General features: G+C 34.8%; 1 protein-coding gene across 6 annotated transcripts in view; it reads right to left on the minus strand.

Annotated features, from left to right (window-relative positions):
* The window catches only part of MGAT4C (MGAT4 family member C), a 257,557-nt gene extending 233,060 nt beyond the window's left edge, over positions 1 to 24,497 (minus strand). For 3 of the 6 annotated variants that reach the window (XM_058424884.1, XM_058424881.1, XM_058424883.1), the window contains exons 1-2: positions 24,340 to 24,497; positions 24,121 to 24,206 (exon numbers count right to left, since the gene is read on the minus strand). The gene's annotated coding sequence lies outside the window, so the exon portion shown is untranslated. The remainder of the gene's footprint in view (positions 1 to 24,120; positions 24,207 to 24,339) is intronic. The other 3 variants (XM_058424887.1, XM_058424882.1, XM_058424885.1) reach the window with 1 other exon arrangement.
* Positions 24,498 to 26,424: the final 1,927 nt, after the last annotated feature.

Below are 26,424 nucleotides of genomic sequence, written 5' to 3' on the forward strand. Positions count from 1 at the left end.
ATGTCAATCTAACTAATCAGACTCTGAAATACTGCGATTGCTCCCCAATAGAATGCAAGGTACATAAAAGGCAAGGATTCAGTTGGCTTTATGTATGTGTCTACATCCTATGATAGTGTCTAGTATATAATAGGTACTTTACAAATGTGTGTTGAATTAATAAAAAAGCACTAAAAATGGTGGTTATTACTTGTTACTAAGTAGTTGTTTTCCTCTATCAGAATGTGTGCTTTTTGAAGGTAGGAACTACCTCTTACTAACTATTAGAAACACATAGTTATTCTGGGCACTGTTTAATGTTTTAGAATGAATGGATGCCAGAAAACATATTAATGAACAGCCCTACACTCTACATGAAAAGGGCAAATGTCTTGGCATTTCAGATAACATAAATATAAGTGAACAAGCTATCAAACATTTAAAGGAAGTCAAATAGGTTTTGACCTTTTCAATTACATCCATCCTTTAACTCAAAGGCATTATTAGCACTTAAATTACAGTGCTTGTGTAAACAAATTTCAGTTCAACTAGTCATCTTCTGGAGGAAACAAAATGTGTCCAGTGTAAGTTGATCTAATTATGAAGTAGAAAATCAGAATTTGTCACAAAGGAGAAGCTGATGATGCCAACATACTGTTTGCCAGTCTGATCAGGAAAGGGAACACAAAACACAGAAATAAATTGCACTTTCATGTGTTTATATGGGAAACGAAAAACTCCAAAGAGCAAATCTCTGAGCAACACAAAAGGAATTTCCCCTCTGCCACTTGCAGGGTAAAACAAAAGATTTTGAATAATGTGTTTCCCCAGATTTGTAGCGAAGATGACTCTGGAAATTTGACCTTTAACAGATGACTACTTCAAACACTCCCCCTTTTTTTTACATTTTTTCCTAATTTATGTGCCAAATGGGAAAAGTAATTTCCATTATATTATGAACAGTTCATCCCCTCCCTCACTGCATTTTCTCAGGGTCAACACAATCATCAGCAGTAATGGATGTCTACTATAGTTGAGGTGGTAGAAAAGCCGAGTCAAATTGAAATAAAACCCTGACGAAAAATTTATGCCTCGAGTTTTAATATCATCGATGGTCTGGTAATCAGATATAATGTGTTAGAAATCTGTGGAGATTATAAATCAGATTTTTCTCACTAATAGAAACTTTCTAAAACATTCCCTTTAGCAAATTATTTTCTTAAGAAGTGGCAGAGATGATATTTTGCACATATTTGAAAAGAGAACTTTTCTGGCGCAAAGCAATTTTTAAGCTAAAAGAGATAACTTATCCTTAGGCAAGATCCATTAAAAATATTTTGATTCTTTTTATGAATTCTCAATATACTTGGAGTAGAGCAAAACTCCTACTTATTATATTTGTGTACCTAACCAGTGGGTTACATTCTGCCTTTCTAATCATCTGCCTATCTAACTACCCACATAACATGAACAAAGGATTGGCTTATTGTAAGGCAGAGGGTTTAATTAATCAAAGAATCTAATTCTGGAAATCAAATATGTACAACAATCATCACAATCTAAATGTTAATAAATAATGTCTTTATATTACTAAGTAGAACTGAGGAACCTCAGAACCTATGTATTTGAATTCCTCTGAACATGTAAGTGATACACAGGGTATTTATTCCTCTTTCGTTTAAAATTATCTTAGATTCACCCAGTTAATATAGAGTATAGAACTCTAACATTCATTTTGGTAATATAATAATAGTATACTGCATTTGTATAGAAATTTATTGTTGACAATGAATATGCTCATAATTATATTATTTAATACCCACTAACAGCCTTCTAACAAAGACAAATGTCATTAGACATTATAAAATCAAAGCTTAAAGGGGTTAAGTGTGGCTCATGCCTGTAATTCCAACACTTTGGGAGGCTGAGGTGGGGTGATCACTTGAGGTCAGGAGTTTGAGATCAGCCTGGCCAAAATGGCAAAACCCCATTTGAAGATACAAAAAAAATTATCTGGGCATGGTGGCATGTGCCTGGAATCCCAGCTACTCAGAAGGCTGAGGTAAGAAAATCACTTGAACCCGGGAGGCCGAGTGAGCCGAGGTAGTGCCACCATACTCCAGCCTGGGCGACAGAGTGAGACTCTCTTCCAAAAAAGAAAAAAAAAAGGAGGGGGGCGGGCTTGGGGGGTTAAGTAACTCACTAAAGATTTCCAGTTTCAGCAAGATGGTCCCATTTTGATTATTTATGTGTATGGAACAATTTTAAAGTTAAAAATCCAACACTTAATTTAACAAATAAATATTAGCTTGTTATCTATTCTTATTTTGGTGATTGGCTAAGATAACATTCACAAAAGAGTTCAAGAAATTTTTTTTTTCTCAGATAAATTAACATAAGATATATTACCAACTACTTCAAATGTGGTCAGATTTGGAAGGAAAAACAGTGTAACAGAGTACTTGAGAACACATGATCTGATGCCAGTGTGTTTTGGTTTAAACCCTAACTTAGTCATTCACTCTCTGTCCTTAGACTATTTAGTCTCTCTCACCTTCAGTAATTTTTCAGATAAATATGGGGAAAATGAACCTAACTCGGAGGGTTATGCTGTGGTTGAATGAAATAAAACATGAACAGATTGAGAAGAGAGCCGAATACAAGTGTCCCACCTACACATCGCCTATTTGTTTATTAATGCATCAACAAGAAATGCCAAATAAAGAGTTGCCCTCAGCCACTCTGGTATTGAATCAATGAGTATGTGTGTACATGTTAATGTGTGTGTCAAGGAGAAAGACAAATAATTGGCAGCTGGATAAGAGGAGAAAATAAATTTCACAAGTTTGAAGGTGAGGATTTGACTGGGAATGTCACCACTTGCTAACACAGAACACCTATATCTGGACGGTGAAATGCTCTTTGATGTTATGTGGAGAGAAAGACACCCCTGATCCCATACAGCAGTCAGTACATGGCATTTCCTATAACATTATAAGCAAAATTTTAATAATTTGTAGAATCAAAAGCTGTAATCTGCCAGCAGTGGTGAAAAGATTCAATGAGGCAGGTAATCGCTGAGGCAGTCTCTAGGTTATTCTGTTTTAGATTTTTTTAACTTAGATTTATTCTGTTGTATCATATGTAGTGTTATGAATTTTGCATGACTACCGCCCTTGTGGTGCAATGTGAATTAAACGGGTTTTAGAAAGGAAAGTGGTATTTTGCAGGAAACAGTTTTCTTCATAAGTAGCTTATATGCAAGTCTGTTTTCAAAGAGGTAAATTCATATGATGAAGTTTTGGTGCTTACTCAATAAGCAACTAGGAATTTGGAAGCAAGTCAAGGGGCCAGTACTTAACACATTTAAATCAAAACCAATATTATAGGCTAGCAGACACTTTGATGCTAATGACACATTACATTATTCTTCAGATCTTTATTACAAGGACTCCGAAGTTGCAGCCTTTGATAGGTGACAGCCTTGCTGGGTTTCAAGGAGTAGAAACTTTGATTCCTCTGAGTTACTAGGTTTCACAGTTGTAGCAGGTTGGACTTGATATTTTGTTGGTGAATTCCAGGACAATTTCTTTCTGCTACAACTACAAAGGAGGGTGAATTAAGCATGCTTGTTAATAGCAAAGCAGAGGAACACAATTTCACTTATGGTTTTTTTCTTTTGAATTTGATGAGGAATTCCCTTTCTAAATAGGTATGATATGAGCATCTAAAAATATTCATAATTTAAAGAAAAACTCATGAAAATAACTATTTTTTGAGGTGAATTATCCTCTATGTTTCCTTGTGAAATAAAATTGCAGTAAGTATACGTATATATTCATTTTACAGCATTTCTTGCTATCAAAATCAGTTAAAGAAAGCTCAGCTCTGTTTTTCTATTATGACTTCAAAAGTTTGTGATTTATTTTCTACTATATACAAGTTTATAATATGTATTATGTAATGGATTAATTAAATGTTCTTATATAGAACTGGATATTTTATTCTCAAGTGATATTTGATATTAATTTATTTTATGTTTTTCAAATAATGTATGCTATCATAGCAGCAATAGTAATAACAATTAAAAGGCATGAAAATGGGCCAGGATGAACATTTCTTATTTAGTACACACAGTTCAGATTGAAAAAGCCATCTGGTTTAGTTTTTTGTAAAAAACATGTATGTGTTTCCCTAAAGATGAATTCCAGAGAACATCTGATAATAAGATATTTAAATTGAATTATTTGATATAGTGATATAACATTATCTTAGACTAATGTAGAGCCAGCATTTGGGGAAAAAAATTACAAGTAAAGAAAACAAAGGATTTGAATTGATTTTTATAAAATGATAGGTAACTGAAGATTAATATACTCAGTCCTTTATGTCATGTGGATGTTTATTGACGAATGACTGTATGCCTAACATTGCACTTTGTATGCACAATTGAGAGAAACTCTCCATCAAGTATGAATCTCTGTGCTGAGTCAGCATGCTGCTGTGGTTTGAGTATCATTCTAAATGCAAAATAGGTACCAATCTGTGTCTGGTAAACAGTGTATGCAAGCATAAGTCCTGGTTTGCACTGACAGTTCTTGGGTACGTAGTCAGAAATCTTGACAACTCATACATCAGTGCAAAGCTCTTGGCCGACACTAGTTGTCCCCTCTACTTAATAACCTCTCTTTTTCCCTTCACATTAGTTGCTTGAGTTTTGTCTTCCCTAATTTACTCTAATTCATTCCTAAAACCTTTCTAATTTGTATTCTTCCCACACTACCCCACTGTAACTGCTATTCCCAAGGTCACCAATGACCTCCTTTTTGCTAAAACCAATCAACTTTTCTCAGTTTTTGTTTTTGTTTTTTTCCCACACATGAACTGGTACTTCATCTGACACCACTGCCTCCTTCCATCTTCCTGAAATAAATGTTTAAATTCTTATTACATCTCTTTTAGTGTTTTGTCTACTTATTTGGGCTGTCTTGCTTCATTCTGTCTCTTCTTAAATGTTGATATTTTTAAAAGACCTGTGCTTAGTCTTTTATTTTTTTTTTCTTTTACTTATAAAACAAACAAAACCTTTCTTATTCCATTGCTGGGTTAGTTCATACATCTTCATAGGTTTATTTATATTCGTATGGTTCCCAGGGCAGCTTTTTCCCATGAACTCCAGGTCTATAGATTCGGCAGCATAATGAATATTCTTTTGACTCCACTTGCTCAGATTCATCTACTCTTCTTCTTCCCCATGCTATCACCTCTGTTTAGGTCACATCATCTCTTTCCTCAATAAATTTTAATGTACACTTGACTGATATATCTGTTTTAAGACTGCCTAGCTTCAGTCCATCAATAATCAAAAGGGATTTTTTTATAAAATATAAATGTATTCATGTCACTTTTCTAATAAAGCTAAAACTCTCCCGTGACTTCCTCCTTCAAACAGATTACAACATAAACTACATACGAAGGCATTACAAGATTTACTTTGTAATAGTTCCCCTCCTTCCCTCCACCCCCTTGCTTCAGCCTCTGTCACTTAACTCAATGCTATTGTCATACTGACTTTTTTTCAGCTTGACATGGAATATAAATTGTTCTCTCTATCTCTGAGTGTTTGTATATGCTGTCTGAAATGCCATGTCATTGTACTTGGCTAATTCTGTTCGTTGTTGTAGATCTAATCTTAGAAAGTATTCTTCTTGGAGTATTTTCTCCACACACTGAAGACTAGTTTAAGCACCTTTCCTGTGAATCTCATAGTACCTAGCTCCTGAGTAGATACTTGCGTCCTTCATTAAGGCGTGATTCTGGAAGGCCAGTACTGAGTCTTACTTATTGTTATTATCCTTAGAGTTTAGCATAGTGACTGGAATAAAGTTGGTGTTAAATAAATATCTATGGTGTGATTTCAAAACCACTACTACCAACTACTCCAAAAATCTAAGAAGCAAGTCTACATAAAAGAAGGTCAGCATATTTTAAGATATACTCTTGGATTAACATAGCATTATGTCACAGCTGTATACAAAAATCTATATTTTTTTCTTTGCAGCAGACTGAAAGGTCTAATTTATGGCCATTTAAAATGTGAGCACAGATATCCTACTAACATTACAGAAATACATGGTTCATGTGTCACTGAAAGTACATATGTTTTCAATGAAAGTACAAGAAAATAAGGAAAGTACAGTCTAATGTAACAATTTAAAGGTAGAGCGTTTTCAGGGTTGGTTGATGTAGCGTCTCTACAAAACTATCAAAGGCCTGGATTCTTTTCAGCACTCAGCCCTCCCATACTAATTATGTTGGTTCTCTGGCAACTTATAGTTGGTAAGATATTTGTAGCAGCTCCACAAAAGATATTACTGTGAACTCAATATATAGCCATCAATAAGTATAATGAGTGAGTTTGTTTAGTCATTTCTCTTCACTTTTTGATAAGCTGTGTGAACCTAAAATAAAATTAGGAAGTCAAAAAAATGCATTAGTGGCTTTTGTTCTCCAATGGAGTCACTATTAAGGGGTATGTAAATCCTATATATTAGAGTAGACAAAGCTCATCTTCTGTCAGTACATTGCATAGTCAAGTAATACAAAAGACGGAACACGTGGAAGATGCTTTGAGATCTTTGCAAAGAATAATCCATGATAAAAATAATTTACTTGTCTTGCGTGTTACCATATTTTATTTTAATCATTTTCATAATTTTCTTATGCTCTCTGATGTTTTCTAATACAATCATCAAGTTTACAAAATCATAAAAAAATCATTACAGTACAAATGTAGGCACATGCATTATCAGTCATAAGGTTTATTTGAATTCAGCTTACATGGTTTCAGGGTTAGCAGTTACAAAGCTGTTAGCTGAAGGGGAAGCTATAATGTACTGGAAAACTTGGACAGCAGAGATATAGCTTCATAGTAGATCTAAAATTGTATTGTATGCCATCTTCAAATTGTTGAGCCTTTTCACTCAATAATGTAATATTTCATCCAGCACAATAATAAAATATACAATTATTTATGGTTATAATTAAGGTGTACTTTTTCAGTCACAAGAGAATGAAAAAGTTACTGGAGAGGTGATGTGATTTAATGAAAAGGCCATTGAATAAGCAGCTAAGGCTCTCAAATGAGATAATGAATGTGAAAGCCTTTGAAAAAAGACAAAGTATTATGCAAACTCACAGTATTAATATTAAAAGCCTAAAGTGTTCATTTCTAGTAGACCTCATGGGTTTTTTGGCTGTCTATCAGAATCACATTAAAAAGTATTCTATAAAAACAGTAATATTTGGTACTATATGAAAATCTAAGACTCATGTTTTAACGTCAAACTTGGAATTTTCTCCTTTTATTATTTAAAGGGTGACCCTTAAGATCCATTCTGCACAAAATATTTTAACTTTTTTTTTATAGTGGTATTCTGAGAGTGTTCTTGTCTTTTACTTTTAGGAAATGTATCATAGCAACTGCATTATTAAAACTAGGTATATTCCAAAAAGGTTGTCAGAGACCATGACACACTTTGATTCAATCTCAGTGGAGTAACTGCAATGTAATTGTCCCAAAGTCATCACTTTTGGATGTCTCCATAAATCTGGCTTTGATAACATGAAAATTTTTATTTAGGAAAGCTCGTGGAGGAAGGAACATGACTACTTTTGCTGTAAAATGCCAAATTACACAGAAATTTAATTTAAGGCTTAAATTAAAGAAAGCCTTAAATTAATTTAAGAAGCCAGAGCCGTCTCTCTCTCTCTCTCTCTCTCTCTCTCTCTCGTTACTTCAGCTGACACATAAATGTGTTTCAAAGAAGAATGTTTTACAATTAAAATTAATACCAATTAAAATTAATATGTATTCATTTCATATCCTTTCAGGTATCTTTTCCAAGTGAAGTTCAAAAATCTTCATAAAACAATCCCATTAATCCTTAGAGCATTTTTATGTGGAAAGTAGAAACAGAAATGTTATTCATCCTTTTATAAAGTGAGAAAAATAAAGTATAAAGGATTTTAGGTAAGCTATAAAAATTAAGTCAGTGGGAGATCCAGACATACAACAAAGGTTTTATAATTCTTTTTCTTTTACTTTACTCTAATAATGGCATTTTTAATGCTTTTGCTTTTCTTTATTGATCAAAAGATCTTATCCCTCTCTTCTCAGATGGAACATGTGCTCCTGGAAGGTAGGAGATATAAAATATAATTTTAAAATTATATCTCTAATGCCTATTCTGATATGCAGAAAGCAATTAATAAATATATTTGAAATTGAATTAAATCAAATGTGCTTTATATTTCATTTCAAAAGCACACACACACATACACACACATATATAAAATACATATCATATATATGTGTGTGTTTTGTTTTTATTCAAACATCGCAAAAGAGTTACACAGTGAAAAGCAGGTATCTCTCCTATCTAGATATATACGCCCTGACCCAGAGGCAAATATCTATCACTTTTTTATGTCCAATCTATCTTTCTATATAATTTAATGTAAATTAATGAACATGTGTGGCTTTGTGTTTCTATTTATTTTTGAACAACTGGGAGCAAAATGAATATACTGTTCTAAATTTGTGGGTTTTTAGGAAAAATATTTATTGGGTAACTTTTTAAATAAACTCTTCATTTGGAAATAATTTTAAATTTACCACAAAGTAGCAAAAATTAAAAAAAATGATGAACATTCATCTACTTTTAACCAAAATTCAGATTCTGCTCTTATGACTATTTTATATCATTGTTTAATCATTCGTTTAATCCTTTTATTTCTCCCTCCAGCCCCTCCCTTGACTCTCTTTCCAAAATCATTTGAGGGAAGTTGCATACATCATGGTCTTTTATTCCTAAATATTTGTATTTTTATTGCCTAGAATAACACTTTTATCTTATATTACCACATTAAAATTATCAATGTATTTAATATTGATATGATAATTTTAAATAATACATGGCTGCATTTCAACTTCGCCTGTTGAAATGTTTGCCTTTTCACCCCTTCAGTATGGGACCATGTCTAGAATTAGGTGTGCATTTAGTTATTCCTTTTTAGTTTTCTTTAACCTGAATTATATCAGAGCCTTTCTTTGTCTTTAATGTCATGGATAATTTTGAAGAATACAGTCTCCCCACTCTCACAGAATATTCCTCATCTTCAGTTTGTCTGATGTTCATGATTAGTTTTAAATTATGCATTCCAGGCAAAAAAATAATACACAGGTGATTTTGTTATCTGGGAAACAAATCTGGGGGTACATAATATCTATCTGTCCCTCACTGATAATGTTAATTTAAAAAATGCAATTAACTATTTTCTGGTTTTCCACAGTAATGATTATTTTTGTTCTTCCTTGAAACTAATAGGAAGTCCTTGGAAAGTCACTTTATGATTATACATGTATCATGCCCCACAATAAAATTAGTCCCTGGATTTAGCATCCATTGGTGATTATTTTCTGATCCCATCTTTACTACTATGGAAGCAAAATGACAATTTTCCAATTATCTCTCCCTCTACATTTCCAATTGGCTGTCTGAATTCTAATGTAAAAAAGGATCATCTCTTCTCCCCTAATTACTAACTCTTTATTATTATTATGGGCTTGTAAATTTTATTTTGTTTCATAGCTTATAATTTGATACCTCAGTATTTTGTTTGATAGCTTGTAATTCATTACTGCTCCAAATTGTTTGGGTTCTGACATTTTTGTAGATTGGGTCATGACACCATTCTTGAAAGTGTAGAAGGAGCAGAGTGGTCTCGCCTAAGAGGAAAAAGATATCTTAGATCAGTAGAGAGTGTATTAGCAGCAGCTGATTTCAGGCTGGCCTCAGGCACCAGACCTGTTTGACTGCTTTATGTGGGAAAGCACTTTAAAAAGTGCCTCCTAAAATGCGATGTAACTTCTTCCAACCTTCACTTCAGGTGGTTAACCACGTGTCAAAAGGCCTGGTCTGACAATGCTGACAAGCCTTCAGCTTCATACTCACTACCTGTCTGACTCGGCCCAATAAGCTATTCTTCCTGAACCTTGCCCCAGCCTGCTTTGCCAATCCAGCTCTCAAATCATCTGAGACTAGGGGAGGGGAAGAAATTGAGCAAATACCACTGTGTTTACCTTTGGTGGTCTCCCAGTGTCTCAGAGGTTATCCACATTTGACTGGCAACCTCCATCTTTTCACTATACCATCACACTGCCCAGTTGCCTCCCTTTGCTGGGGCCCTTCCCATGGCTGAGGTTCTAGGAAAATATTTAAGGGCTTTGGAGTGAGATTTAAATTCTGCCTAGGGCCTTGACCTCAAGTAGAACAAGTTCCCTTTTATGCAGTTAACAGGCAGACATTGATTATAGAGCTGCACCCATTCAATCTAACTCCAGAGAACACGTTACAAAAACTCTCCATTTGCAGGATCCTGCAATGCAAAGGCATGTAAAACATTCCCCTTCAGCTCACTCGCCATGAAGCTGGATTTGGTAAACATAGATACTGCCTCAGGTTCAATCTATCTTTCCCTTGAATCTGCATCATTTCTTTTATTTAAATGACCTCTCAGATTCCTTTATTTTGATACTTTGTCCATGTGAATAGGCATGGACCCTTTAACAAGTATCTTTTTTGCTATTTCTTCTATTGAATATTTCACATGTAATGACTTTTTTTAAATCCTGTACTTTCTGTTTATCAGGACACATTGACTTTGGACTAAAGTTTCAAGAGCCTTTACCGATTTTATGATTTTATTTGATTGTCCGGGGAAACACTTTAGAGTAGAAGAAAAAATAGGGTCTTTAAAGGCAAATAGAAAGAATAAAAGAGAGGGAAAAATGGAGGAAGGGGGTGGCTGAAAACCTAGATGTCCCATCCAACCTTACCTTTATACAATGGCATGCGTAAGGCACTAATCCTCCACTCCCCACCACATATATATACACACACGTACACAGACAACACACACCTCCCAGCTCCCTATGGGCTCTAATGGCTCTTCAGAACTTTCGGCGATGCAAGTTAAGGGAACTGACTCTAGCTACTAACAGAGCCCAGGAACAAGAGATCTTTTAGATATTTTGCTTTTTTAAGCAGATTAACATTAAGGTGGTCCCAAGTGATAAAATCTGCAATGTGACTCTTGACTTTCCTCCTCTTCGATAATGGGTTGAAAACAGGGGTTTCTAACCCAACATATACTCTTTCCAGGTTGTCTAATTAGTGGCAAACACTGCAGCCATTTCTCCAGGTCTCCAAACTCAAAATGAGTACATGAGGGTACAGTTTCTTTTTGGGCTCACCGGGTAGGCAGCTGGCCATCTCATCTGGCTCCAATAACCAGTTTCTCTTGGTTACTGACAAATTTTTCTCAATCAAAATTATTCTTGTTGGGTGAGCTCTGCTACTTGCAAACTTCAGGAAATCAATAGAATATCTCTAACATATGATTTGGCAGTCGCAGCTGACAGTTACTTAGAGGTCTCTGAGAATGTTCTGTGATTGTTCCCTGTGGTAGACACACCCCGAGGTGACCCTCAATGATTCACATTCTTGTCTTATTCCCTCCCCTTCAGTGTGGGCAGAACCTGTGACTTACAGCCAATAGAATAAGGCAAAGGTGATGGGTCACTCCCATGATTTTATTAGACTATGTAAGATTCCATTTTAGCAGACTTAAGCAAGAGATTCTCCTGCTGGCTTTGAAGAAGGAAGCTTCACTGTTATGAAAAGCCCATGAAAGAGCCTCCTGGTAAGGAACTAAGGCGGCCTATAGATTCTGAGGGTGGTATCCTGCTGATGGCCATCAGGAAAACAGGGACTTCCATTCTACACCTGCAAGAAACAGAATTCTGCCAAAAACTACCTGGGTCTGAAAACGAACCCTGAACTCCAGAGAGAAAAAAAGGTTAGTAGACACCTCTATTGCAGCCTCCTGAGACCCAAGAATAAAAGACCTATCCAAGCTGTGTCCATATTACTGGCCCAATGAAACTGCAAGATAATAAATGTCTATTGTTTTAAGCATCTAAATTTGTAGTAATTTGTTACATGGCAATATAAAACAAATATATTTTTCATGCAGTGGGAAGAGTCCAGGAGGAGAAAAGACTGGCCATATTCAGCCTGCCCCTGTGACTTCTAAGGCTATGCTGCTGCTGGTGGTGTTTGTCATTTTTCTCACTAAGGTAAAAAAGTGAATTAAGATGAAAGAAATGCAAGAGAAATGCTTATAAATACTAAGAACAGCAGCATCTTGCCTAGGTCATGCCTACGCCTACACGCACATAAGCAGCACACATCCTGTACTTTATAGAATGCTTTGCACTGTTTAATGATGCTGGGCGGTCATTTGCTGACTACCCTCCAAGCATGTTTTTTACCAATTAGATTGGGAAAGATGGTGACGGCCACAGCAGCTCGGGGGCTGTGTCAGAAACTCTCAGGATGTAAGTTGTTTTACCAACACCACTGGGGCAGGAGACAGACAGGGATTAGTGAAGGGGTGGGTTTCATTGCCTCCTTCTAAAAGCAGCTTTATCTCTCACCTCAGACCTTCTAGTTCTGGCTCTATGACTAAGTTCTAATAGAGCTCCCCAAATTAAACTCTAATAGAGAAATCCTTTCAGATTATGGCTCCCTAAAGGGATCTAAGTCTGGGGTCTCTCATCATACATTCATTTAATCAGCACTTAATGAGCTTCTACTTTGCATTAGCACTGCTGATACAGCAATGGATACAACTTATAAAATCCCAAAACACATAGAGCCTACAGGCTAATGGGGGATACAGAGAAGGCAATGGTCAATTTAAATACATTATACGGAAAGTGAAAATGCTCTATGAGCACAAAAGAGGGACACCTCACTCATCAAAGAGGTTCTAGGAAGAAACCCCAAACACCACCAGTAACGATGAAAAGGAATTGACATAGCAGAGCTCTTCAAACAGAAAGAACATGTGCCAATGCCCAGAGGTGAGTTTCAGGAGCAGCAGAACTGAAGCATGGGGTTTATGGGCGAGTAATAATAATTATAAGGGACAGCATTTATCCAGCATGTACTGTGTCAGTGCAGTATTAAGTGGATGGTATGCATTATCTCATTTGATCCTCACTTCTTCCCACTGATGAGGCAACTGGGACACAGAGAAGTTAAATTCTTTGCTCATAGTCACAACACTGGTTAAGTGGGAAGCCAGGAATTAACGCCTAGCCAACTGACTCCTAAGCCCACACTATAATGGCCCAGTCTAAACTAAAAAAAATACACCAAATGGTGGGATCAGCCGTCTACCCTTCACCAATAGAAACACCAACTCATCCTATGGGTACAAATCCACCAAGGTTCTAAAACTCTCTGATCTCAGGCACTCCGTCCAGTCCTCGAGTTCTCTTGCCAAAAACAGAGAGGAGCAGTTAGGTCTCCTCCAGTTACTGGGTCCCAAGTTAGCATGCCAGGTTTCCAGATTAAGATTCTGCCCTTCTAGGCTTCCTGGAAACTACAATCTTGTCTCTGAGTTCAGTCTTCTTGCCTAGATTCCTCCTATCAGACATCAGACACCATGTTCTGCCTCCTTTTCTGAACTTCTTTGTATTTTGGCCCCATGGGCATCCTCAAATTGTTTTTGGGTCTCTGTGCTTCTGTCTGGTTTCTAGGGTCTAGGGTTTAGCCTGAATACAAGAGATTTCTGAGTGAGTATCTTTGTCACATAGAGGCAGCTGTGATGTTTCCTAGGCATAGTATTGTGGCTAACTGTTCCAGTTTGAAAACACCCTTTTGATCTCAATTTCTCTGAAACCATGGTGCATCCCAGTCCTCCTTCCATGTTATCTCCTAGGGTTAGTACTCAAATTCTGTTACTTTGTTTTTCAAACTATTTTGGAAAGAGGTAGAATATAATTTTTCTCCTCTCTAGATTATTCAAAAATATCTTGCCCTCTTCTACAACAAGAACAAATTAATTAAAGTGATTTTTTTCTAAGTAAATTATAAATTTCTTGAGAATAAATCTATAATCATCATAGAACTACAAGAATAAATAGCTCAATGTGTAGCCAAATTTTAAAACAAAAGTTTACGTCATTATACAGTTTTACATATTTAAATCATATTTAAATTAAAATAATTTGTATATACATACACATTAATTGTACATTCATATTTATATATTAGAGTGTAGTAGTATTTTCCAATCAAACCGATTTTTAAGCTGTGTCTAAAATATACCTTTCTTTCTTTCGGTTTCAGTTAATTTCTCCAATGTCTTAGAGTTTAGGAGCTCTTCTATTTAGCAGGCCATGAAGATTTCCTAGTGTACCATTGCTTCTCTTTTTTTTTTTTTTTTTGAGACAGAGTCTCGCTCAGTTGCCCAGGCTGGAGCGCAGTGGCTCAATCTCCGCTCACTGCAAGCTCCGCCTCCTGGGTTTACACTATTCCCCTGCCTCAGCCTCCCGAGTAGCTGGGACTACAGGCGCCCGCAAACCATTGCTTCTTAGAGTATCCTGCAACCTTCTAGAGAGCCTAGGTCTTCATCCCAGAAGCTTTCTTTGTTTATTTGCCTACACACTCATGAACAGTTTACCATCTATAAACATGCTTATAAATGGCTACTGAAAGAGTCATTTTAAAAGAATAAATTAACTGCTGACTCCCACAATTTTCTATATTTTGGGATATATTGCTCTCTTTTGTTCTAACTGTGCTTGAAATTTTTAAACGTAGCTATATGTTCTGTAAACACTTTATTTATTAAAAATATGTTTTGTACAAGTTAAGAAGACCAATTTACAAAGGTAAATGTTACTTAATAATTCATATATCTGCCCACCAAATCAACTTTTTCCGTTCCTGAAAGAGCTATTATTTGACAGTTCTGACCAGCAAGTCTTTATTCCTTTTCAGTTGTAAATTGCTTGAACATGACTTCAACTCCTAAGTATCAATTTCCTGCTGGACTCCTTGCTATCTAATATCTCAAACTACTTTCTTTAAGGCCACCAGTCACCTTCCCTGCAATTTAAAGTGCAATTTTCTTTGTTCTATATTTTGAGACTTTCTGCAGCCTTTCATATGATGGGACATCACATTCTCAATTACATTCTTTCTAGTTTTACTAGCATCAGTTATACCCTGGTGCAAGTTTTGTACAAACACACTCACATACACGATCAGTTTCTATGATGAGTCTGTACCTCTTCATATCCTTCAACTATCTGTGTGTTACAAATGACCATTAGGATACAATATTTTTTATTATTCTGTGCGTAACTGAAAGTGCACAATCTGTTCTCTTACTTAAATACTTATATAATTAGTTATAGGGTTACACACATATTAGTGGGAAGGAGGCTGCAGATATGGGCATGCATTTGATTTATGCTCTAAGAAAGTCCACTCAAATTTTATTTCTATGATTAACATTCAGTAGCATCTCAGTACTTTGTTGTTCCCAGGTGTAAATACACTTTTTGCAATCTTCTGTTTACTCACACCATTTATTCACTTGACCATATTTATCTAGCTGATTTCCTTACTCCAGACACTGGAGGTTCAGTGGTGATTCAGAATAGACTCTGGCCATTACTTTGATAAAGATTACAGTCCCGTGGGAAGACTGGCATTAACAATTTAATCAACCGAGAAAGCCTACAATGGAAACTTTTGAAAGTGTTAAACACTGTGTTAAGAACATGTAATAGGGATATCTGGCCTCATCAGGAAGGTCAAGGAGGAATTCCTTAAGGCTGTGCTTCTTTAACTGAGAATTGAATAATAAATTTGAAGTAAACATGTGAAAAAGGTTCAGAGGAACCTGCTAGCCAGACAGAATGGCATAAACTAAGGCTCAGTGGTGGAACTGAAAAAGAAATTGTAAGAGAGATGAAAAGAAAGTAAATGTTGCTGGCTCACACAGACCACCATGCTGGGCCTTATGAAGCATACTAGTTTTGTTATTATCCTGTAAGTAATGGAAAGCCACTGAAGAGTTTTAGGTCACAAAGGAAAGGAAGGAAGGTTATGGGGAAGAGAGGGGAAAGGAGTGTCATGTTCAGATTTGTATTTCCTGCATAGAGGTTTCAGAGGATTTTCTACCCTCAGCACCATCTTTTCCTTCCTGATCTGAAGTTTTAATAGTCTAGATTTTGTTATCCTCCTTATTCAAAGGCTCTTTGATTCTGAGTCTCCTTTGATTGTTCTTCTTCCTCTTCACCACTTTTAAATAGAGGAATTCCCTAAGGCTTCTTGATAACCAATACCTACATGTCTTATTGGCTCTTTAGTGGACATCTCAAGCACAACATGTCTACACTCCCTCCCTCCCTCCCTCCCTCCCTCCCTCCCTTCCTTCCTTCTCTCAGGCAGCCAGACATTCATTCAGCAAACTTCTGCAGAGCACTTTTCTAGGCCATAGGTATTCAGAAAAGAATCAGGGAGAATCTTTGACCTCAAGAGAGTAAAATACCCTCTATGATTTATGACTACAACCCTGTCTGTGGATTTTTTTTTGCTCTATCCCCCAAATATTTACCTTTCTATATCTCCACCTCCCTAATGCACCTCAGTTTACCCTATTTTCTACCCTCAGAACCATGTTCTCTTTCTCATGCTAAAGTTATCACTTGCACGCTCTTATGCAAGATTGCTCTGAGAGTTAATATTAAAGATACAGGCAAGTGGGAAGCGGTTCCCTTCCAAGTAGATAGGCAATTGTCTTGCCTCTTCTGTCATGCCTTTTCTGTCCTATTGCCTGTTGTGCTCTGCTATGACACACATTTTCTTGATACACCACCACCACCATCCTTATGTAACTTCATCACCTATCAGAGTGCCTATAACATTGTAGATGGGAGCGGTCATACATAAAGCCTAATTCTCTTTGGATACCATCTAAATATATCAGAATCTCACCATGATGAAATAAGTGAATAAACTTAGAATAAATTTCTGGGAGACAGCCTAAGAGACAGCTGTGAAACTAGCTAGTGTTATGCTCTGTTCCCATGCTGAACACCTCTTTCCATCTTCCCCCATTATTTATTTGTGTTCACTGTAAATCACATGCCACTTGAGAAAATTTTACACCAAGAAAAGAATGACACAATGCTTATTGTTTTCTTTTAAAATAATTATTTAATATATAACTTTTATATAATGCTGTTCAGATAATTTAAGAAATAAGGGCAATGAATTGAGTTACTCTATAAGAAGGGGAGTTCCTTTCCCTGGATCTTCCCACTGACCCCAGCCCAATAGTAAAGTATTTTGTCATTCAGCATCATACACTTCCTATCCCTAGTTCATGTTTGCTCAAGTTCATAAATAGTGAATAAATACTGACTTCAGAAACTCTTTCCCAAACTCTGGTATTCCTCTCAATTATGTCATGTGTGACCCACCTTTATATTCTTGAGTAATTAATCACCCCATCCAATATTATCCATTATTTAAAATAAAGTAATAGATTGATATACCTAATAAAGTTAGCAGAAACTAATGAAGTGGAATCTCTTGACCATTCCTGTTCCTTTGATGTGTCAGACTGCTTTAAATAGTCCCAAATAATCCTACTTCTTACCTCTTTTAGGAAGCATTCCTCATTTTCTCAAAACCACAGTGATCCATCTCATCACAGACCTTCTAGAGTATTTAAAATTTGAATAACCTAATTTAAACATCCAGCCAAGGATTAAAGTTATGCAGTTATGACAGTTGTCCTTACTGGTTATTTACAATTAGAATCTGTTCTGATACCTTGGTGCAAATTTTTAGCTCTCCCTCACTCCTGCCTTTGCTTATGATAAGCAACTTGACCTTAACTGAACACACTGTGCTTTCTCTTCTCATTTTGACTTTGTTCTTAATGAGGTCCCTCTATCTGAAATATCCTTTGCCCACCTCTACCTGAAAAAGTCTCTAATTTTCCAAAACTCAGCTAAGTGACAGCTTATTTTTAAAGATTTTCCAGATTTTTACACATAGAATAAATCACTCCTTGTGGGTGTCCCCTGAGCACTCTGTGCATATCTCTCATGTGAAACTTATCACAATGGATTGTAATTATTTATTTCCAACTTTGTATTGATCACTAGACCATGAAACCCTGGAGAGCAGCGGTGGTGCTCTGTTCACTGCTGGCATGCAATAAGTGCTCAGTAATTGAGTGGCTGAGCTTTAAATAATTTGTACAATGAGTCAGAGCACTTAAAAGTGAAGGGAAAATACCTTAGTGGAATGAATAGATTTTTAAAAAATGTTTTACACATTCATTAATGCCTTGATTCTACAAGATTATAAATAGTGGGGAAGAATAACCTAATTTAAACATTACATTTTTTATCCTTTTCTATTTGTATCTCTCTTGAGGTAATATTAGGTACATGTTAGATGCTTCATTAAAACAAAACAAGTAACCTACACACACACACACACACACACACACACACACACACACACACACACTAAGAAAGAGAGAGAGAGAGACAGATTTTTAAAATAAAAACATACTTTGCCTCTAACGACTATGTTAAGAATACAGAATGTCATGAGTAAAGAAGAACTGAAAAACTTTAACTCAATTCTATCACCACTTCATTACCAATGTGCAACAATGGACTGTTGAAAAACAGAGACTGTTGGTTTCTACATATATCAGACAAATAAAACTTTCATAACTCCAGGTTTGAAACTCTCACTGACTTATGAAAAATCATAGAATAAAAAGTAGCGAAGTAAAATAGAGTAAAAGATAAAAGGTAACGCTATAAGACTTTCTATTTTATTACATACTTAGATTTGTATGTATATATGATATCCCATATTATATCATTTTAGATTTGGGAAAAGTTCCTAAAAGTCATTTAATTCATTTTTTTCATCTTACAATAGTTAAAATTAAAACATCAGAAATTTTATATGCAGTAAATGATTAACCTGTGTTTGCCAACAAAATCTACAATCAGCATCTAGTTTCAAAAGTAATTAGTATGACTGGTTCCCAAAATTGTGTGTTTGTACTATACCAGAGTTTTCATCTTAGTGAATAGCAATTTTTAATGAAACTCCTGAATGAATTAAAATACACACCCACACAATACTAAGCAAGTCAGTAACAATGAAAATACTAAAAAGAGGCAATAGTAATTGAACATTTACTATATGCAAGGCACTGTTCTCCATGCTTATAAGATTAGTTCATGAAATTTTCACAACAAACTTATGAGGTGGGTACTTTTATTTCCCATATTTTTTTTTATTATGAAGGCATGAAGCCTGAAAAGGGTGGAACAACAAATTGTATTCAGGTAGTCTGGTCCCAGACTTTTAAAAACATTAAAAGTCAACATTTAAAACCCAAATATAACGTAAAAATCTATTTTAGATTAAAACATACCTGAGAATTTACAGACACACAGAAACACAAGAAATGCAAATGAATGTATCCTTTAACTTATGTTTCCTATTTCCCATAAAGTTTTTGGTTTTAATTAGCCAAACCTGGTCCCACACTACTTGACTACAATTTGCACGCACTTATTGCATATTCTTACATGCAACAAGTGCACGCAAACAAAAAAGAAAGTGTCTTTAAAAGCATCTGCTCTTTTCTTGCTATGCTGAGAAAAACTGCTTTCTAGCATGATCATAGCCTCTTCTGTACTTCGAATGGAGAAAAGTTGCTGGAATTTAACTTTACACCTTGCCTCTCATCACAGCAAATTGTGTCATTTTCTTCCCCATATTATTGGTTTCACTCAGCTCAATATTTTATGTGACTGCAGTACCAATATGTATACTCAGTTTTAGGCAAAACGCATTTTCCATATTGACCCAAATGTTAAGATATACCCTTGAGAGTTTTATCGTATGCCATGGCACACAGGTAGAGAGCCACTTACTAGTGAAAATTTACCTAGACAACCCTTATGATATACTCAGTTCCATGCCACTGAGACCAGTATCAAACACTGAACAACCAATTCTCTGCTTTTAGCAGAATTTAGCATTAAAAAGTACTGTTGTCCGTTTATATTTTCTCATCAAAAACACTATTAAAATTAATTCATGGATATAAGTTGTTAAAAATAGCTAAACCCAAGGCCCAGTGCCTTGTAAAACTTCTTGGAAAAACATCTACTGCTTAATAGCTCTAGATTATGTTTTCATTTTATGCAGTTCAAATGTGAACAAGCTTCTCTGTCTCTAACTCTGAAAGAAGTGGAAAAGTCTTTATAATTTATTAACCCCTGAAAAGGGCACATTCCTTTGTCATAGCTTCAGAGGCAGAGAGAGAAAGCAGATAAAAAATCACATTCATACTTTCAATTATCGAATTCTAATTTTACTGTCTTATTCTGCATACTTCAAATGGGCATTACTAAAGGGACTAAGTTCAGGGCTATTGTTTTATTATTATGCAATAGGACAACAGTAAAATATTTTGAGCCAAATCAAGTGTGTTCAGTTAACTTTTGTTGTACAATTTATCTGTATGTCACTAGACAGATTCTTCAGTGGCTAATTAAATGATACTATCTAAAAATGATTTATCTTCAACTGATAGGTTCTACGTACAGAATTGATTTTCTCTGAGGAGGCTGTATTTTAGGCTTTTTATTTCTTTTAAATCACTGAGTATCTGTAAATAAGTTCAACACGGAACAAATACCACTTTTTAGTGCCATTGCCCTAGGAACTAGCATTAGTATCTACCAAGATAGTGAAAAAATCGGCCTTAAAGGTAAATTGTCTCTAGTTTGCTTGTTCAAACACAAACTACTATCATTAGGGAGATATTAAGTTTTTTAATTAAAATAAAAAAATTCTTCATTTTTTATTCTTTTACTTATACTATAAAGAACTTTGTCCAAAGTCAAACAACTGTAAACTCGGCATACTATTACCAGCAAATAATTGGTTGTAAAATAGACAATAAAAATAAAGCTAGCTTGCTTGAACATACATTATAAATACAAGATAACTTTGTCCAAAAATGCTTGATACTGTTTTTGGAATCTACCACAAGCTATTTTATTCTTATAATATTTCAGTGACCACATTCAGAATCAAGTATGAGTTATAAAATAATTGATAGACTTTTCACAAACCTAAATATAATGTAAAAATCTATTTTAGATTAAAACATACCTGAGAACTTAGAGACACACAGAAACACAAGAAATGCAAATGGATGTATCCTTTAACTTATGTTTCCTATTTCCCACAAAGTTTTTGGTTTTAATTAGCCACACCTTAAAATACATTCAACATTTATAGTAAATTAAAGATGAGAGCTTTTCAGGTAGAAAAAAAATAATATACGCAACAACAAGAATTTTTTTACATTGTTCAGTTATAAATGCCAAGTACCTAGAAGAGTGCCTGGCACGGAGTAGATACTCAAGAAAAGTGACTGATTAGATAACCAGCTGTATTAAGGGAGGGAGGGAGAGCGAAAGAGAAAGAAAGTAAGAAAGAGAAATTGATTGATTTGGGGCACTGAAATTTGTAAACCTGTTTCTGAGTCCTAGCTCCTCCATTTACTGACTTACTGACTGGGTGATCTTTGGCAACAAGTTCCAAATTATTAGTCTCTGTTTCCTTAGTTGCATAATATCAATTACTTTATCACATATCAATTGTTAAGAATTAATTATACATATACACAATGTTGTTAAAAAGATCTTTTAAACTTTAAAATACATAAAAACATTACATTTATGTACCTAAAATATACACCTACATATCCAGACATTCACACAATAAGTCCAAGCTGTCCAAGATGACATCATAGTTACTATATTTTTTGGCTTAAGTAAAAAGTTGGCCTGGAATGCCCAGAATTTCACACTGTCAAGACAAGCATAGAATTCATGATCATTCAAGTGCTTGAACTGAGAAACTAAAAAACCAAGCAGTATTGTGCATGCAATCATTACATGAAACTAATAAAGGGGCTTATATTAAACTAAATTCTAGGAAAGTATTAAAACATACAAAAGAATATTATTTTGCAATAGGTAAAAACATAATTTGAGGAGTCATTTTCAAAAGAAAAAATATATCACCTCCAGCATATGGAGTATGCAGAGAACTTCAGAAGAGTTAATAAGTATCTTTTCGTGGCTATTTTTTTCCATCTCTTCTTAATATTGGTTCCATAAGTCAGACAAAGGACATATGTATTTAAAAGGAGGCAGAGAACAGGGCAGTACGTGTAACATCACACATCATTTATTTATGTCACCCTGTACTGAGAAGCCTTCCTAGGGACTTTGTGGCATAGGAAATTGCTATGATATCATTGGTGTCCTCTCTTAAATTAAAAATAATAATAATAAAACTTTTTGTGAAATGAATGAAGTCCATTAGCCAGGTAGCTCATATCTCGTGTACTTGTGTTGTATAAAGTTGTCCAAAGGAAAGAAGGAGATAAGCAATTTAACACTGCAGTCACCATCAGTGCAGTGCATTTGTGACTAGCAAGGCTAATACTGAAAGAAGGAATCATACACAGAAAAAAATACAATTTAAATGTCTAGATCATTCACTAGCTGAATAAGATTTTCTTCATTGCTGACAGAATGATATAAATAGATTTTTAAAGAATTAATTATTAGGAGACAAATGCTTTTCCCTTAGTTAAGTTTAATCACCTGTGAAAATGACACAGTCAGTACCACTGGATTTTTCAACTCCACTATAGAGTATTTAGGGAAAGAAAAACAATTCATTTCAAAGCAGTGACTCATGCTTTCAAGCTCATATTATCAAAACTTTTAGATTTTACTTTAAATTTTGAAATTTACAGAATATACCAACTTAAATTTTCCTGAGCAAAAAATTAACTCTAGATGTATATTGGAAGCCTTTTGAGGTTTTGTTGATTACATATTATTGTGGCTGAGACATTAAGCTCACTTGTTTAGATTTCATTAATACACATCTGACACTTTCTATAAACTTAGTTTTGTTCAGACCTGAATGGACTAAAGGAGACAATTCGAACAACAGTAATGTCTGGAGCTGCCAAACAGGACTGGGCTAGCAGAAGATACAGAGTGTGACATAGCTGAGAAACCCCTGCTGTCTTAAAGCTCAACTCGAGAATCTCCAAATCCTGATTTTTAATTATCAAAATTACTAGTTTGCAAAGGCAGAAATATTCTATGTTAAAGGCACAGTAAAAATAAATCTAAAAAGCATAAGCACATCAACACTTGATGAACAAGCCATTATTCAAAAGTTTTATAACCCTAGGAGGAATGGAGATCCTATTAAAATACAAGAGCACGTTAAATAAAATAACAGCTAATTACACTTTTCTGTGGCTTTATTTCATAAATAACTGCATCCAACTTTAAAATAACAACAGTATGCTACTTCACACCATAATAATAGACAACATTTGAGGGGATACAAATATTTTTGAATTTTTCATTGGTTAGCATGTGAACATTGTCAGTCACTTGAAAGCTTTTAGTGTAGTGACTTTTCAGGTTCTCTGTCACATTCAATCACCTGTCCATAGCAGTTCAACAGCTCTAAATATATTTGTTTTGCTACAGTATAACAAGATCCTCAGGCATAAATGTTACTACTGACAAATGATTAAATAATATAAAGATACATTTTTAGGATTTAAATATTTTCTGGCTACATAAAAGACAGTATTTTATTATACACTAAAAAGCATAACAAAAATGCAATAAATGATTTTAATATCTCTTAATTCCACAAAGAAACCCTTACATTCATTCTTAAAATTTTTCGTTACTATTATTTCCTTATATTTAAATGGTAAATATGAATGTAAAGTCCTGCAAATTTATTTCAGAAGCCAGAGCCTTTGCTCACTTGGTAAATTTTGTTTTCCCTGTATAAATGCAACTTTGGAAAACTGTCCCAAAGAACTGCCATTTAACAATTAGAAACTTTGACTCATTTTAAGTCTACAGCAACACTACTTGGTTGACCATTTCTACCACTATTCTTTAATACTAATAGAAAAATATAAAGAAATGATGCAGAATGATATACATACACATATACAGTTTTAAAAACACATTCAAAATTGTGGTCTTATAATAGCAGTACTTTCCTTTTTCTAAAGTGAAGCTGGATTTACCTGCCATTCATTTTCTGCTGCAAATTAGTTTGTCAGGTACACGTTAGCAAGCTCTTTCTTCAATTCATTTTGCTAACTCCATAGTCCTTTAAATAATGATAAACATTCCTGAATAAAAGCTTACCAGATAGTAATCCTTTTTGACCCTTATACTATTTTCTCTGTAAGACATATCTACCTTTATTTTAAAAGAGAAGGTAAAACAGAAGAAGCCCTTACCAGAGACAGAGAAAACAATTCGTTCAGCTAGATCCAGTAGTGCTCTGTGCAGCCTGGAAGCATGAGTGATCCTTGGGCCTCACACAAAAGCGAGATAATTGGCTCTCAATGAAGAGATGTAAACATCCATCATAATGGCACTGTGCTGAAACTGAACGCTACCTCAGCTGTTCTATGTACTCCGACTGGAAGATGATGTCACAAACATCAACTGGGTGTACTCTCATTGGCTTCTGTTACCTGGAATCATATCTTAACCCTAAACTGTCAGCTGCAAATTGAAATGCACATTTCTGACTATAATTTCTGCCTTTAAAAGGAGAGTGAAAGTAATGTTGAGCTCCTGGGGGATCACAAACTGAAAATACTGCCCTCTAAATATGCTAAGACTGATTTACCTAATTAATTAATCAGAATTAGTGAAAATTTTATTTTCCAAATGTGTTTTGTTAAGTAACAGTGTTTATAAAAGGTATTTCACAGAATGGATATTAAAGGACAAGATGTATGTAATAATAATATCTGGAATTTTAAATTTTGTAATTACTTTGCATTGATTTTACGGTACTAGCCCCTGAGATTTAAGAAACTCAAATTGAGAAAAATTATAATGTAGTCAATTGTACAGTGAAGTTTTTAATCAATTTTTCAGAGCAGCCATTTGTTTTTAAATCTAATAAAAACACAAAAATGGAAATGCATTTTATTCTCTGAGTGTTAAACACTATTTGCAAAGTTTCATGTAATAAACCTTAAAGTATGAGATATTAAAAGCACATCACTAACATAATAATGTTAAATATTGGTTTTTACAAAGAGTAATTTGTAAGTCACTGGAACTTCAGACAATCTCATTTCAGTAACTGAAAGCTACTCTATGATGTAGTGCTGTTCTTTTTGAGCACACACGGGGAATAATTATCCATCTCTTACCTTCTATCTTGACAAAAGCCCCAGATTTCTCCCCAGGCTTAAATCCAGTGGGAGAGGAGGATAATGGGCTAAGCTGGTTGCAGCAGCTTGCTGCCAGAGGGACAAAACTACAATCACCTTGAAATATACCCAAGCTTTCCCTACCCAAAGGAGCTGTCAACCGCATAACTGTGAGATGCAAGAATTACCAGAGCTATTCAATGACCGGTTCCTTCTAAATCTAGCCCAGCCATATCCCAGGGCAAGCCCTTTGAAAGCTGTGCAGCTCAGCATGCAAACAGTACGAGCACCTGGAGAAAGAGCAAGGAAATTCACTTCAACCACCCCAACTTCAGGGAAAGGAAAGTCACCAACAGTGCACTTGCATGACTTTATGCTATTTCATTTATTTCTGAATAATGGATTCAGGGCAAATACTTGTTACATTCCCTCTGCATTTACAATGACAGAAAATTACTTTTACTCAATGGCCTCAATAAGAGTTCAAAAAGTTGATAATATATGAAAATACACTTTCATATGTTCACATTTTCTCCCAAGTTCTGACTTTTATGATAGTCAGTTTATTTGATTACTCTGAGTAGTGAGTTAGCATGTGACATGGGAGCAAGAGTTCTAGACTAGGGTTGAAATGATTCATCCTCCAGTTCTTGCTCTACCACTTACTATCTGTAAAAACTCTGGTAACATAACATCTTTTATGTATAGACAGAGTGGTAATGCTACATACAGCAAAATAATAATAATAAAGATATAGGGATCAGATGAGACAATGCATAGAAGCTTGTTATATAAAATAAAGAGTATTACATAAATATAAGATACAATTAGTATTACCGTTGTTATAAAAACAATCAAATGAGTTAATTTTAAAGACACATGGAAGACTTAAAATTTAGAGTTACATGGTGCCCTCAAAATAATGATATAAATATGTTAAACCCTTAATATTTCAACTCAAAAATAATGTTGCAAACTAACTTGATTTATAACACTGACTCACTCAATGTTTTTTTTTGTTTGTTTTGGAGTTTTTAACCCTCCCAGAATAATTTCAGCATGTTTTCTACATGCAACAGGATATAATCTATCATCTGTCTGTCTGTCTATCTATCTATCTATCTATCTATCTATCTATCTATCTATCTATCT

Source organism: Hylobates moloch, unplaced genomic scaffold (assembly GCF_009828535.3).
Source record: "Hylobates moloch isolate HMO894 unplaced genomic scaffold, HMol_V3 SCAFFOLD_12, whole genome shotgun sequence".
Lineage (NCBI taxonomy): Eukaryota > Metazoa > Chordata > Mammalia > Primates > Hylobatidae > Hylobates > Hylobates moloch.